Source organism: Pecten maximus, chromosome 17 (assembly GCF_902652985.1).
Source record: "Pecten maximus chromosome 17, xPecMax1.1, whole genome shotgun sequence".
Taxonomy (NCBI): domain Eukaryota; kingdom Metazoa; phylum Mollusca; class Bivalvia; order Pectinida; family Pectinidae; genus Pecten; species Pecten maximus.
The window spans coordinates 13,029,837-13,045,587 of NC_047031.1; the positions used below are offsets into that span (position 1 = coordinate 13,029,837).

At 34.5% G+C, this 15,751-nt stretch overlaps 1 long non-coding RNA gene across 2 annotated transcripts; it reads left to right on the forward strand.

The window, feature by feature from the left end:
* The first annotated feature begins 227 nt into the window (after window positions 1-227).
* LOC117315783 lies at window positions 228-13,284 on the forward strand. 2 transcript variants are annotated; one of them, XR_004529770.1, is made up of 11 exons: window positions 228-264; window positions 1,727-1,760; window positions 2,220-2,282; window positions 3,721-4,155; window positions 4,514-4,590; window positions 4,932-5,050; window positions 5,718-5,817; window positions 6,138-6,243; window positions 7,540-7,598; window positions 11,289-11,764; window positions 12,193-13,284. It is a non-coding gene; the product is annotated as an uncharacterized LOC117315783 (long non-coding RNA). The 2 variants fall into 2 exon arrangements; XR_004529771.1 differs by lacking the exon at window positions 11,289-11,764 and having other exon boundaries at window positions 12,193-12,217.
* Window positions 13,285-15,751: the final 2,467 nt, after the last annotated feature.

Consider the following 15,751-nt stretch of genomic DNA (forward strand, 5'->3'; position numbering starts at 1 on the left):
TTAAAAAGTGCGTGCAGGATTTTTGTTGTGTAATCGGAATATTGATACATGTAATTGCGTATTCCCATCGACGATGACAAAGACGTGTTAATGTGTAAATCGCTGCTGATAATATGAATTTCCCCTCGAGGTGCCCACCGGCAAACATACTTTTCACCAATGAAAATACTACTAGCCAGTGAGTCCCTTGTGATATATTGCACGGACTTTGACGGGTACTTCAGTTTTCCCGCCGCCGTCAAGCCAGAAGGACCTCTCGTTTCGGTAAGTTATTTTGATACGCATATACTCTTTGATTTTATGAGTCTATTAGTCATAAACGAATTTATTTCTCGCTGCATTAACTATCGTATCAATGAAATGTTTAATAAGAAATTTCTTTTAATTTTCTTTGTTCTGGGGCCTATTATTATTTTGCTATATATCATTTCCCTTCAAATGACTGAGCGTATAACGCATAAAAACCTTGTAAGCATATAGCTATGGTGTAGACCTCAAGCGTGGCTGACTGCCGTAAACAGCATGCGAAGACAACTCCAGGTTTGCTAGCTATGGTATAGACCTCAAGTGTGGCTGATTTTGTTTTCGTACCTTTGATTGCTAAAAGTATCGACATTCTTATTTCCCCGCCAAATTGGAATCGGCCGTAAACATTGTGCTATGACAACTCCAGGTTTGCGGCTGTCGAAGGGGTTGTTTGAAAATATAAAAAATGATTTTCAACCTTGAAAAAAATCACGTATTGACAGAAAACACCATGATATAATTCTACAATATTGATACAGAAACATGTATTCATTATCAATTCTTAATCGCGACTATGCCATGAAACAAAGGAAAAAACTGATAGATTGATGAAAACCACATTTATAGATGGTACAATGTTGTCTGAATTTGTAGACCAGATTGTTTTAGAAGCGGGGTAAGGATGAGCAAGGGGGATAACTCAGTCAATAAAGGGAAATAACTCCTACAGTAGTGATTTTCACTGATATTATTTTTCATTTTAAATGTGACTCAACATAATCGCATGATGTTGTGAAGGACTCTCACAACTAAATAATTTACTATGTTATTACTAGTGACCCCATCCCTTTATTCGCTCGTTCGAAGTTCAAATGATGTGAAATTTATATCAAATTAAAGTTGTTGTTTTTTTTATATCGGATAAATGTTATTGTATAAGTTTAATGGCATATAAGAGCACACGGGTACTGGAAAGACAGTAACCCCGACATTTACAGTACACTGGGGAATTCCCGCCTTTTTACACCTCAAATCCTATGCCATTCTATTTTCAGTAGGAGTGTATATTTTTGATTTTCCAAACCTCAAGACACTACTCTTTATTCTCGTATATAGAAAGTACCCATTTTATATTATATTTACTCAGGAAAACAGTTACAAACCTAAGAAACACATTTTCCTCGGGGACTTGGTTCAGGTGAAACACCAGCTGATTGGCTGATTTAGTTGTGAGAGTCCTTAAAAAAAACCCATGGTTTTTAGAAGAGAGTTGAGCTCAAAAGGCGAAAATAACTTTTCACTCGTTCAACTTCGTCAGTTTGATTGGGAAAACAAAAATGGTCGACAGGCAGCCATCTTGGATTTTGACAATGTAGATAGCAAATTTCATTTTAGAGAATTAGACAGTCTTGGGGCCGAAAGCTGTTTCAATTGAAATTAATTCTTGACATGATAATTAATAACCCTTTAATCTTTGCAGGTCCATGACGGGCGGAAGTCTGTTAGTGGTACTGGTAGGTATTTTTTCATCTTTTCAACCCTTATATTAATGACACTTTAAAAACATTTAAAAAAAATCTGTAGGTTCTTTTAAGTATATGTTCAGGTGTATGTCTATTTTAAGTCTATAATTCTAACAATTACGGGACTGTTTATAGAACTTCTGTGTATAAATATAGGGATCTGTGTGTACAAAATGTTTGTTACTATTTCTTAAATAGGGTTAATCCATAAATTCATTATATATCTGGTAGTTTATGTTTAATAAAATGGTTTTGAGCGCTTTGTTATAAAATAAGGCTATTTGTTCATATATGTTAAATGTTAACATGTCTAATGAAATTTCAACCCTATATTTTCAAAAAGTAATAGATTCAAAATTGGAAAACAAAACTGGATTGTATATTTAATATTGTCACAAATTGAAAGGTTCTAATTTTCAAGAATTAATCAAGTGTATCTTTTATTTTCAGGATGGACATTAGGCCCTGCCGACCTGAGGTCAATGTCAAAGCCAACTAACCCCAGACCATCAGGTAGATATATTTTTTAATTTATATAGCTTAGTACAGTACTAGGTCTTATAATGGCTGTCAAATTTGAAATTAGTATTATCAGGTTGTGGAAAACCTCCAACTTGTGTATGTACGCAAATTCACATATTGTACACCAGTTGGAGTATGGATTTGTTACTGAAAATAGCCAAAATGATTGAACATTAAATTTTGGACTTTATTATTTAATGGCGATTTAATTGTACGACAAGGTAAAGCAAAAAAATAAAGCTGTGTTTCCACTAAGGTGCCCAAAAAAAATTAGGATAGTTAGGCCGGTAATACCTTTTTCTTTTTTCCCCCTCATATCTTAACTTTGATTAATTAAACACTAGAATATGATGTTGTAGATGCTTAATGTAACATATGTAAATGTCAGAATGTAAAAGAATGTTTAATAAAATCTGTCAAATGTTGATATTATTTAGTGTTTATTATAGAGTTCTGTTGATAGTATTAATGACATTTCACAGCATATAGTTACTGAAGAGATACAACCAATAAAAACAACATTCTTCAGGGTCAGGAGTTAAAAATAGGGAGGGTCGGGTTACTGGAAACAAAGCTGTCTTTTTTTAGGCCTAAATACTATTTTACTACTATGTTTACCGAAAACATTGTCTACTTGAAACTTAATGTAATGTAATTAGTGTAATGTTACATTACATGAAGTATTGCATCAGTTTTTGGTACTTTCCAACGTGCAAATAATTTTCATTTTTGCATTTGTATGATGTTTCATGACTAACAAATGCAACTTGGAAGAAAGTTTTGGTACTAAACTTTAGAGTGATTTTGGCTATTTTTAGCAACAAAACTATACCTCGATTGGCGTGTAATACAGTGTAATACGCAAGATTATTGATTTTCTCAACCCGATTATGGTATGGTGTTGTATGTCCAATATCTTTGGAACTAAAGTTGTGTTTTGCTGCATGGCATTTTTATTTGACCTTTTTTTGCACAAGTTATTGCCGTTTGTGTATTTTGGTATTTAATTTCTTTGTCAGCTGATCTTTGAGATATAGTAGGCTTTATAGTTATATTTCCCCCGGAATGGGATTTAGGTTCTACAAGTTTTCATTATTTGAATATTCATCAGGTATTTTGACCTTTGACCTACATAAAAGTTCGGGTTCATTTCCATGTCGACCTAGATGAGGCAATGGCATGTACAAAAAAAGTGACATAAGTGAGGTCATTAATACTGTACACATTTTTGTTTTCCTGATTCTTCCGACTTTATTTCCTAGCTGATTATTGTAAAAAAGTTTTAATTAGAAATGCTAAACCACGCACCCAGTCTATTTCTGATTAGTTCCTGGTACGAGGTCATTTGTATTGTCTGCCTTGTTCGATTCTAGTTGATATCCTATCGATGATAAACATTTCGTAAACGTGGGTCATGTTTTATTGATAGGACTGTCCACAGGCAATAGGACAAGATCCTGGTCAGGATAGGTGGTACTCCTAGCTCTGGTTGGGTGATCTGGTGCTGGTGGTATCTGGAGCTCAATAGATTTATTTCAGTTCAGCACCACTTCTCGTTTCTTTTGCAGTAGTTTTTAAGCCAGGAAATATCATTGATGAGGTGCTAGGCCTTGACGGCTGCATGTTAGGCGAAATCATGATCCCCTCCATGATGGACCCTAAGGGGGGCATGTGGCTGTCTAGGTTCTAGTACTTTATCACTGATATTTCGGGGTTAAATTCTGTTGTAATTGGGGCGGGTAAGGGTAGTTGTTCTGCAATAAGTCTCTTGTAGTAAAAGATACTCTGGTGTTGGAAAGTCTGATTGGGGTGAAGGGTCAACTTATTCTGTCTGACAGAAAAGCGAGCCCCTCGGTCAAGGGAGGTAATGAACAGATCTTACTACAATTTTTATTATAATTAATTTTTCGTTATAATTTTCTCTATTCCAATCTGTTGAATAGTGAGCCCCTCCGTCAAGGGAGGTAAGAAACCGATCTGATACCAAATTTTCTAATTGATAAAAAAGTTGTCTAATTTCATATAATTTTTTCTAAATATTGAAGAAAAAATTAATTGATAATTTGAATATTTTTCCTAATATTAAATATTAAGAGGTAAGCTTACAGTTCAGTTTGAACACAATAAATTCTGCATTAAATTCTGATGATTTGATCATTTATCTTATAATTTACTCATGTTTCTTGATAAAAATGTTATAAATATATCTTTATTATTTTCAGAACCGAGGGACGTGCCTAGAGGTGGCATCAGGAGAACCCTGCCAGGTCTCGGAAAGCTGACTGGGCTCACACTAGCGGTATAAAAAAAACATGATATTAAATTGATTTGAAGGACAATGAAAATGGTGGTGTTACAATTTCATAGTTTATAATTAGATAGTAGTATTTAGGTGACATGTCTGGCTTTTGCCAAGATAATTCTTACTCTTGCAAGACATATTTGTAAATCGTTGTCCATGGCAGCTTATATATGACAGTGTATAGAAAACAGTATTAGCTATTTATGCAGAATGTCTGAAAAATCAAACAATAGTTTAGCAAAAAAGTGCAAGATCTTGTATTTGTTAATTTATGAAATGTGTAGGGTCCCTATACTGGTGAGATAACCAACCCTAATCCATTCAATTTATCTTTTTAGGGAGCAGTGTAGAGCCAGTCATCAAAGGATCTTTGTCAACAAGGCGATAAAGACCTTAAGGATGGACAGAGTGGCAGTAATCTGTTTATTCCATAAAGCTGTGGTTGCCTGGATCTAAGGTACATTTTCCACTTGTCAATGATAAATTAAAGAGTACCTGGGAATCTTTAAATTGGAATAACCTTATAATTCTAGATTATACCATAAAAAATGTAAATACATTTAGTTTTTATCATTATTAGTACTGATGTTGCTTGTATTCCTTTTCTTACACAGGTAATAGTTTAATGTGCATAAGCCACAAATATAAGTACAATGGACTCTTAATTAGGTCATTGTTTTATTAATGTCAAGGTCAAAGGTCACTCGAGTGCAAAATTTTCAATATACCTTACTTGTGGCTTTCAAACTTTTAAACAGTTAATGATATCTTGATGAAACCTGAATTATTTATGCAGCACCCACATCCAGAGTTGAGTCACTGACTTTAAGTTCAAGGTCATACAAGTACAAACAGTTTTAAAGAACAACTTGTTTCTATTCACAAAATCAGATCTCCAGTCGGCACTTTTTGTCCTGTGTCGCACATTTTCCTATTGAATATGTTTGCTGATATGTGTAGCTTTAAAAACATTTTCCTCGCCTTTGTTTCATTGACATGAAGAACTTGTGCTCAATGAAAAGGCTGTAACCTGATAATACAATGTTTTATGAACTGTCCAGTTAAATGCCTTATAATAGTATGGCTGGGAGTTGGTTTGTATTGTTTACCATTTCCAATTCCAGCCATCAGGCTGATGGATAGGTCCAGAGCAAGCCCAAGTACCTGGATGTGGTGCTGGAGCCCCTGTCGGTCTCCGAAAGCTTACTGCTTTGCACACTTGATGTAAGTAGTATTTGTATGCATACAATTGAGAAATCTATTTTTTTTAGTTCATCTTAGAGCGAAGGAACAGTTATTATACTGATTATGTGGAGACTGATCTCATTAAACTCCAAACTTCAGCAAATAATAAGTGTTTCTGTAATAGTAAACATTTACAGCAATGATTTAAAATATCTTAAGGTGTAAATGGCTGTTTATCCTTGCATTGATTCATTCATATTATCTAGAAATGAAAATCAAAACTAGCCATATACTGAATTGTTAAATGGTGGAATTGTTTTGATGTTATTGATGTGAGCACAGTAAAATTCTTGTTCCAGATTCAGTGTGGGGCAGTCCAATAGGATCAGGTCACCAAGATCCTACGGGTGGGACATAGTGGCAGGACTATAGTCTCCGTAGAGCAGGGCATGTCCATATGGCAAGGTAAGGCTCTAGTGAAATATTGTAGAATTATACACAACATATTAAAGCCCAGTTTCCATTTCCATATGAGTTACCTAGTTGAGGTATAGCCATCTTTGGCCTGTTAAGGTAGTTCAGTTATAATTGTCCTGGGTGTGGCTGTTCGTTATCATGTTAATATTAATGTGGCTGTCTGATTCCTGTTAATATTGTCCTGGGTGTGGCTGTCAGATATCATGTTAATATTGTCCTGGGTGTGGCTGTCAGATATCATGATAATATTGTCCTGGGTGTGGCTGTCAGATATCTTGTTAATATTGTCCTGGGTGTGGCTGTCAGATATCATGATAATATTGTCCTGGGTGTGGCTGTCTGATATCATGTTAATATTGTCCTGGGTGTGGCTGTCAGATATCTTGTTAATATTGTCCTGGGTGTGGCTGTCGGATATCATGTTAATATTGTCCTGGGTGTGGCTGTCAGATATCTTGTTAATATTGTCCTGGGTGTGGCTGTCAGATATCATGATAATATTGTCCTGGGTGTGGCTGTCAGATATCTTGTTAATATTGTCCTGGGTGTGGCTATCTGATATCATGTTAATATTGTCCTGGGTGTGGCTGTCAGATATCATGTTAATATTGTCCTGGGTGTGGCTATCTGATATCATGTTAATATTGTCCTGGGTGTGGCTGTCAGATATCCTGTTAATATTGTCCTGGGTGTGGCTGTCAGATATCATGTTAATATTGTCCTGGGTGTGGCTGTCGGATATCTTGTTAATATTGTCCTGTGTGTGGCTGTCGGATATCTTGTTAATATTGTCCTGGGTGTGGCCGTCAGATATCTTGTTAATATTGTCCTGGGTGTGGCTGTCACATATCCTGTTGATATTGCCGTGGCTGTATGTTAAGTTAATATTACCCTGGATGACTTGCTATCATTATTTCTTTGATTTTGACAATTGAAGTTTGTTATTGCTATCTCTTGAGGACTGGTGTGATTCCTGCAAGTTCCCTTTGAAATTTGAGTCTGAAGAGAAAAACAGAATTGCTGATTTTTTCAGTTGAATTTTGTTAACTTTCTTCCATGAATATTTTGATCAAATGATTAGTAAATAAAGAGAAATGCATAGAAAGTTCAGTCTTGCATTGAACCAAACAATATCATTCAATGGTGGGGGCAAATATCCCTCTGGGATCTCGTTATATTTAAGTGAGGTGAAAGTTAGTAGTTTGCCTTTGTTCTTGTGACCAAATTTTACCCAAACCTGCCTTTGCTACGTTGTCCTGATTTTAGTTTTATTTCTTTCAACAGTAAGATGTGCGAGATCCACGCTTTGGCTGCATCACAAGCATGAGTGCCATGTCCTTCAGGTAAGGCTTACAGACAGTAAGATCTAGATACAAATAGAAGTATTTTTTTAAGTTTTAAGCATTTTTATTTTTTTTTATATTGCTGTTGTGTCTATTAATGAGGATATAGCTTATTTATGATCCTTATGACAAGACCTGTCTATTGGTACTACATTTTCTGACCTTTGACCTACTTTTTAAAACTTAACCTTGGCCAGATGATACCATATTTTTCTGGGCATTAGCCCATATTTACCGAATGAACTCATCCCCCATTTTTGATAGCCAATACAGTATACAAACCATAGACGTTATCAATACTATCGAAGTGTTCGAAAGTACATATGAAAATTCCTTAGACAATTTGTCTACAGAAAATTGAAATCCCATAGCCCAAGTCAAATATATATTGTTGAAATAGCATAACTGTGTCACGCAAACGCTTGCATCATCAAGTTCATACTCACTCAAATGTTTGAAGCCAATAACATGCTGTTCTCAGTGAAAACACCTCAATTGTAAGTTCTGATTTCATAAAATCCTTTGTCAGAAAATATCGGAATGTTGTTTACATGAATTGTAACGTATGTCATGACTCGAAACTTTACATAGCCAATCGGGCCAACATTTACACATTTTACATAGACCGACCAGGTTCTCTATAGCCTCGGGCCATCGGACTACCTTTACTTTCGAACACTGTTATCGATGAAGCTTGTGTAGTCTACCATAATAGTGACAGCCCTGCTAGTAAGCAGATGTACGTATTCTGTGAAATATTTTTTGGTGCCTATATCTACTCGTCTGGAAAAAAACGATGAAAAAATGGTTCATATATTTCTATTTGACTGTGTTTAATTATACAGTGACTGAACATGTTTTCCGAACCCTGTAATTTTTTAATTTTTTTTTACAATTTTACCTGTCATCTGTAATTTGCTGTCGGAAGTTCTGAATGGAATAAAATAATTTGGTCATAGATCGTCAATGTAGTTGGCTTCTATATTTCTAAGATGGCAGCCAAAAATTCCTGTCATTTTTAGTGCACTAGCTAGCCCCCTGGACGTATACGCGGTAAATATGGTATTGACTGGCCATTCATATTTGATGTTTTCCTTGTGACAAGACCTTTTCATTTGTGCTACATTGATGCACCTGCTGACTTTGATCTGACCTTTGACCTACTTTAAAAAAAAAAAAATTCCAAATTTCAACAAACATTTCTTTTGACAAGACTTTTGACAGTTGGATATTTTTACCACTTTATCTCACAGGGTACTTAATGAATCTTTCTTAATATTTATATGTAGGGTATTTTTGCTTCATCATTGTACATGTTAATTAATTATGGCCCTTTTCAGATTCATTAGCTCACCTAAGGCTCATGCGAGTCATTGTCATGGTGCAGCATCCATTGTCTGTGATCAGATGTTAATGACTAGTAACAGGTCCTAACAAATTCAAGATGACTGCCATCTATAAAATCTCGTTTTTATATCTTTTAGCTCGAATATTATTAGCTTCATAATAATTAGACTTAGTATAAATGTTAAAGTAGCATTTCCTAACAATACAATTATTTTATTATGGAATAGAATATCTAGAGAGTAGTGGATTAGGGTGACTAATTACTTAATCACTATTGACATGAAACCAGAAGCTATTTTAGAGAAGTGATAATATTTGTAATCAAGCTTTGGTTTATCAGATTAGCAGCTGTAAATTTCTGAAATTAATTATCATATTTGGGTATTAATACCGTCAGAACATGTACACCCAGAAAACTAAAATCCATGTGCATATATCAATCTTCTAATTATTATTGTGCGTGTAAACTTCTTATTCTGAACAGTTACTTTCTTTCGCAATAGTTGTAACCTTATACTCGCAGAGAAACTGCAGATAAAGACCGAATTATATTCACACAGAAAACAGATAAAGACTGAACAATATCAAAGATTATTTGTTTTTAATGAAAACATACTATTTACTGGAATACATGTACTGAAAGTCACAAAAGTGTATAGAGCTAGAATTTTTATCAGCTAGCGAAAAAATAGGATCTTGGTCAAGTGGGAAATATTGAGAATTTTACAAACCTGAATTTAAAAGATTGAAATAGTTTTTGTAAAATTAGAAAATTTAAATTCAAATCAGTTAAGAGCAATAATTACCTAATGAGGTGAGCATTTAGACTTGTAAGCCTCTTGTTAACATTGAACCTTGTGAGCATAATTGCATGAATGTGAATAGATTTCTATGAAATTTGGTATGCTGTAAGGTTCACAACATCTTAGTTATTTCAACATTGGGTTGCAATAGTTACGGCCCTTTGCAGTTTAAATCAAAGGTTATGATATTAGTCCAGTAGTATACTTTGATGAAGTTAAACAAGATGAATGACATTGGCCCATACATGTACCTTCAAGGTCACAAGAGTCAAATACAGTCAAACCTGTGTATAGCAGACACCTGTCTATAATGGACAGTGCAAAGAATCCCCAATGAAAATCATGTAAATATGTTTATAGTCGACACCTTTCTAATTTGGACAGTAGACAATTATTTCATTTATGCAAATTTGAATGGATGCAACGAGCAAGTACATGGTTTAAATTGTCAGCCACCACTTTCTTTTGGTATATTATATAGTAAGGAAAAAGTTCAATCCAGATTCAAGTATTTTGTTTTTTCTTCAATGAATGTTATATACAAATAAAATCACTACATGGATTTTGGAAAATATATCTTAAATTTAATCATTGATTTTTTTTGGTACATAATGAACCTTGTGTATGTTAAATTATAAAACACTTTTTGCATTGTCCCTTGGGTGTCCATTATACTTAGGTTTGACTGTATTTTAAATATTGGTTTCTAAGCAGACAGTGTCTATATGCTCACATATAGACTGAGCATATAGACAAGATCTCCAGTGACTAATAAGGCCTCTGGGTATGGTCTCATCAAGCTTCGTAACTTACAAATTTTGCGTAAGTCAGATTTACAAATTACTAAGCATTTCACAAAACCTTGCGTAACTTTACACTGTTTCCACTGCGTCGTAACTTACGAAAACAATTTAAAATCGTGCGCAAGCATGCCCTTTGGAACAGAAAATGACATCTTGCTCAAAAAAATTAGCATAAAAGAACTACTATGCCTTGTGAGCGATTGTTTCGAGGTTGAAACCGGATTTTGAATGTCGAGGGATGCTGCCAAAATAGACAGTCATGAAACTAATTGTATGCATATTCGCAGACTGTACCAACAGTTAATATTTTAAGAACATTCTGTATATCTATTGGCATTGAGCAGAATCTGTGAAAATTGCGTTGTTGCTGATATGAAATAGAAATTTTATAGAAAATTTGATCTATCAATGATACCGTTGTTTTGATAGAACAAAATAAAGTTCATAGTCTGTGTACAGGACTCGGAATAGCACTACAATTTTCACCTAAAAAAGGTCATTACCTTTTAAGTTAGAGAGTACTATATTTTTACCGAGAGAACATATGGTCTTTACGTAAGATACGAAAAAAAGTTACGAACACTTTTGTGAAACGCACCAAGAACTTTGTAAGTTTTGTATAACTTTTTCATAAATATCCTTGCTTACGTTCGTAAGTTACGAAGCTTTGTGAAACGATACCCTGGGCATTTCTTTGTTTCAAGATTTGAAAATAACATTGAGAATGTTATTTGCAGGGGAATGTCTAATGTCAGGACATTCACCGGGTCGGGGTTTTAAAGCGAGCGTGATCTAGCTCTGAATATATGGATTGGCAATGGGGATCTTAGGAATCTCAAGATGGTTCATTCATTTCTCAATTCGTTCCGTCACTTCCTTGACAATGTTTAACTCGTGGCACAGACATGAATCTGGTACAAGTAAAGCAATATAGCATCATGATTGGAGTGCCAGGTCTGTGTGGTCCAGGCCTGGTAATCCAATGGACCACCATGTGTCAGACTGTTATTGCTTGTAAATCTTGTATTGGGTGATTGTTTGTGTCTTGAGTTGAATAATTGTGAAGGAACGGACAGATCTTGTTGAAACTTGAATGCGTCATCTTGTGATTTCTGATATCTTTATTGGTTTGAAGTCTATTTGGAGTCAAGGTTGCGTAAACTTGAAGAATCCCGGCTATAAGGACGGACTGTCTTGCCCCACCAAAAATCAGGTGTGTATCCCAACATAAACCATCAACACAAGGTCAAAATCAAATATAAGTGTTTAAAAAAAGTTTTTAGTAAAGAGCCTGGGATAAAAAATGTATTCCCATGTACCTGTCCCAATAGGAAACTGGTAATCCTCCCGTGTCAATTAAATTTTTGTAAGGCCAATCCCTCATTTCAAAAAGAATGGTGCCACAAGTTATAACAAATATCCAATATATTTCTTGCAGTTTCAGAGTAAAATAAACATCTTGCTCTAATTCTCTTAAACTAATTTGAGGACATTTCTTTGAAGGGATAAGTGTATTGTTAGCAGCAATTGATAGTAAACCTGTAAATGCTGTATCATACAGTGTAAGTAACATTGTATTATTAACAGTGGTTCCCATTTACTGGAGTTGGTCTAATAAAAGCTATTATATCTATTCCATAGACGGGATCGGACGGGAACGGACGGGATCGGACGGGATCGGACGGGAACGGACGGGATCGGACGGGACAGACGGGGTCGGACGGGACCCAGACCATCTTTTTCTTTTTTTTCCTTTTTTTCTGTTTCAGGTGGTTCTATTGAGGAGGCCTCCCCGTGGCAGAACTGGTAACAGCTTAACGTATTTATCGGCAAATAAATCCATGCCTAAAAATTAGCCATTCCCCTGCCAAATCATTTTTGCAGAACTGGTGATTTTACGTAAAAATAAGTACTCCCCATATTTTGATACTAAACTTAAATGCTAGGGCAAGGGATTTGTTCAAGATAAATACGGTACACATAAATGTATGTTTATGTGGGCTGGCTAACATCCTCATTATGTACATGTCTCCCCTTGAAAGTATAGAAATATTTTGTATTTGTACCAGTCTTTCAACAATTTCTTGTCTAGATAATTGCTTCTTAATCGTATATATATCTTTGCAGAACTAGCTGCTAGCTAGGTCACTGTGACCTTGATACAAAGGTCAAATAAGTGATTTTTTTCAACAGTTTCTTGTCTAGCAGAAACCTTCACAAACAAATGCTGTACACCTTTATCATCTAGTGAAGAACAGGGCTTTCTTTCTGTGGATGATTTACATTTTTATCAATCTTTTAATTTTTTGTATGCATTATTTTCATATGTAGTTGATTTCCTGAAAGGAATTTTAATTCAACATTTATTTTTATTTTTGCAAAAGTTATTCCCCTTTGTTTATTTCAAGGCACCTAGCTGCTTCATTTTTTGGACTGATTTTCCTGAAACTTTGAAGCTTTGTAATCATGATATACATGCACAGAAATTTTTGCAAAAGTTACTGGCCTTCGTTTTTTTTGTACTTTGATCTTGCTCCAGCCTATGGTACTCTAGTTCCAAAAATTTCTTGTTTGGACAATAACTTCTCAGTAACTTTAGCCCTGTAATCTTCCGTAAACTGATAAAGTCTGATATTAAATAAGGGGAGACATGTTCTTTCTTCACAAACCTCTATTATCACATGTATGCTAGCACCTGAAATGTTCCTTGTAAATAAACAGATTGGAAAACAACACAGAATTTGTTATTCATTATATCAAGGTAATCTCAATCTATATCATAAATATTTGAAAGAGTTATTGCCCTTTATTTTGGTACTTTCCTGCACTACTGGATTTAAACAAGGAATTCTACAAATGTGGCAATTCTTATCCTTTTGACAATTCTTGGTGTCATTATTACTTAACACTGGTAGTAAATATAGAGATGTGAATTTTATATTACATAATTTTGAGTAATCGCAAATCCAAAAGAAATGTGGATACAAATATTAAATGCAGAATTGTGTGCGACACCATGGAGAATGTACAAAATTGATTGAAAACTCGGTGACTATCTACTAAGATAAACATGAAATGGCAATAACTTTTTCAAAGAACATAATATTTCTGGACATATATTGTGGTAATATACATGTTGCAGACATAATACCATTATATATCCAGAAATTGTAGATGTTTAGCCCCCATTAGATTGCAAGGTGTGGGCTATTCAAATCCTAAACACCGTTCAGTTTTGATTACAAAAAAAGAGTAGCATATAGTGCAAATGTAAGTCTGATTTTAATTGCAAGTATCGGTGTTTAGTGTTGCCATGGAAACAAATACGATATGTCTTTAAACACTATAAATTATGACTATTGATGGGTGCATTGTATTCCATCCTGTGTCACTCTTGGTACAGAATAATAAATGTCTGGTCCTTCTCTGCATCCAATTCACCTGAATAAAGAAAACAATGTGGTATACATACGCCTCATTAAGACAAGAGCAAGTTATCTTTAAGCCATACAATAAATATATGTAGAGTTTGCCAAACCACATTCATTCTAGAAAAACTTAGGATTGAGGAACAAATCTAAACTGTATTAGCAAAAATTTTAAATAAGGAGGATAACTAATATTAATCACAATTGTCACACAGGTGAAAATCATAGTCTGCAGGAGCACTCGTGCTTACATCTCTATTCAAGTCAGTAGCAATAAAAAATCTACAGCAACTCTACACTTTTGATCTTTCATTTTCTGGTATGCTAAAGTGTCAATTTTTGTTATATGATAATTTCAATGTTTTTGGTGACTCAACACCAATAAGATTTTGAAACATAAACATTAAGAACCAATGGCAACCAAATGAACCAAGGTTATTAAAAAAATTAAAACCTTTATGTCAATATGAACTGTTTATTGTGATTAAAAATGAGTGGGAATTTCAAAAGAAAGAAAGAAATATGGGAAATTTGACATAACAGCAATTTTATTTTGAAAGTTACCCTATAGAAAACTAATATTAAAAAAAGAAAATGTGCAATATTTCATTTGTAGTTGTAGAATTGGACTAAACCCTATCAAATAAAATATTTTTGTAAATATTTTTCACATCAAATTCCTTACTGTCTTCTGTTTAAAATAAAATCCAACAACAGACAAAACTCACATCAACTATTTAATTTCAAGTCCATACAATGAAAATTAAACTAAACTCTCTCAGAATTATGCAGTGTAATTGAGCCTACTTTCATAATATTATACAAGTACATAAACCACTGTCACATCTCATGACCTAGTTTGGTTTTTTTTTGCTGGGTTTATCGCCCGGTGAACAGCCAGGGTTGTTTGGAGGCAGGATCTCCTTGTAGTAGTTGGTGACTACCTCATACGGAAGGAGTGCAGCATGCCATCCAGGGCAATTGGTTAAAGTGTCCAAGGACCCAACCACAACAGCACAGACCAGCCCGTTTCTTATCTTATTGAGAAGCACAAAAATGACGCGGGTACATATCAAAATACAATATTTGTCAGGTGTTGCATGTGTTGGTAAACATGTTTAAAAGGCTATGAGACTATTCTAGAGGCCACCATATTCATAAACAACTGATATGTAAAAATAGCGGATACCTTAAAATATGAATAAAACCTGCGTCTTTTTCCACATTTCCTGCACAATGATTACATACAAATGAACTTGTTGATCAAATGGGAACTTTGGCACAAAATACTGTCTTGTTTCTACTGCAAAAAGAATTTTGCAGGACTCTAGATGTATACAAAATTTCTAACATTTTAAAGGTCTATGTAATGATGTGTACAGAGTTTTATGTAGATATGTTTTATGTAAGATAATATTGAATGTTTTTCTATCTGGATGTTGAATAATACTTAAATTAACACAAAAGTTTTTATCTCTGGTTTTCATCAAAGGGACTTGAGGTTCTAGATTAAAATTTGGTAAAAATCAAATCATGAATACCGGAGGTGTCATTTTTGCGAATTTTAAGGTAGTAGTGTAGACAATCAAGTATTCATATGATGATCGACCATGAACTACGTCTGACCTTGACTTGACACAGCCTTTATGATATACCGTACATATACGTTGGTGTTTTCTGTAGCACACAAAACATCAATGAATTTCTCAGTACACAGCTACATCGCCGTCCCAAGGTTTATTTAGGTTTATTTTCGTCCATAACCGATTCTT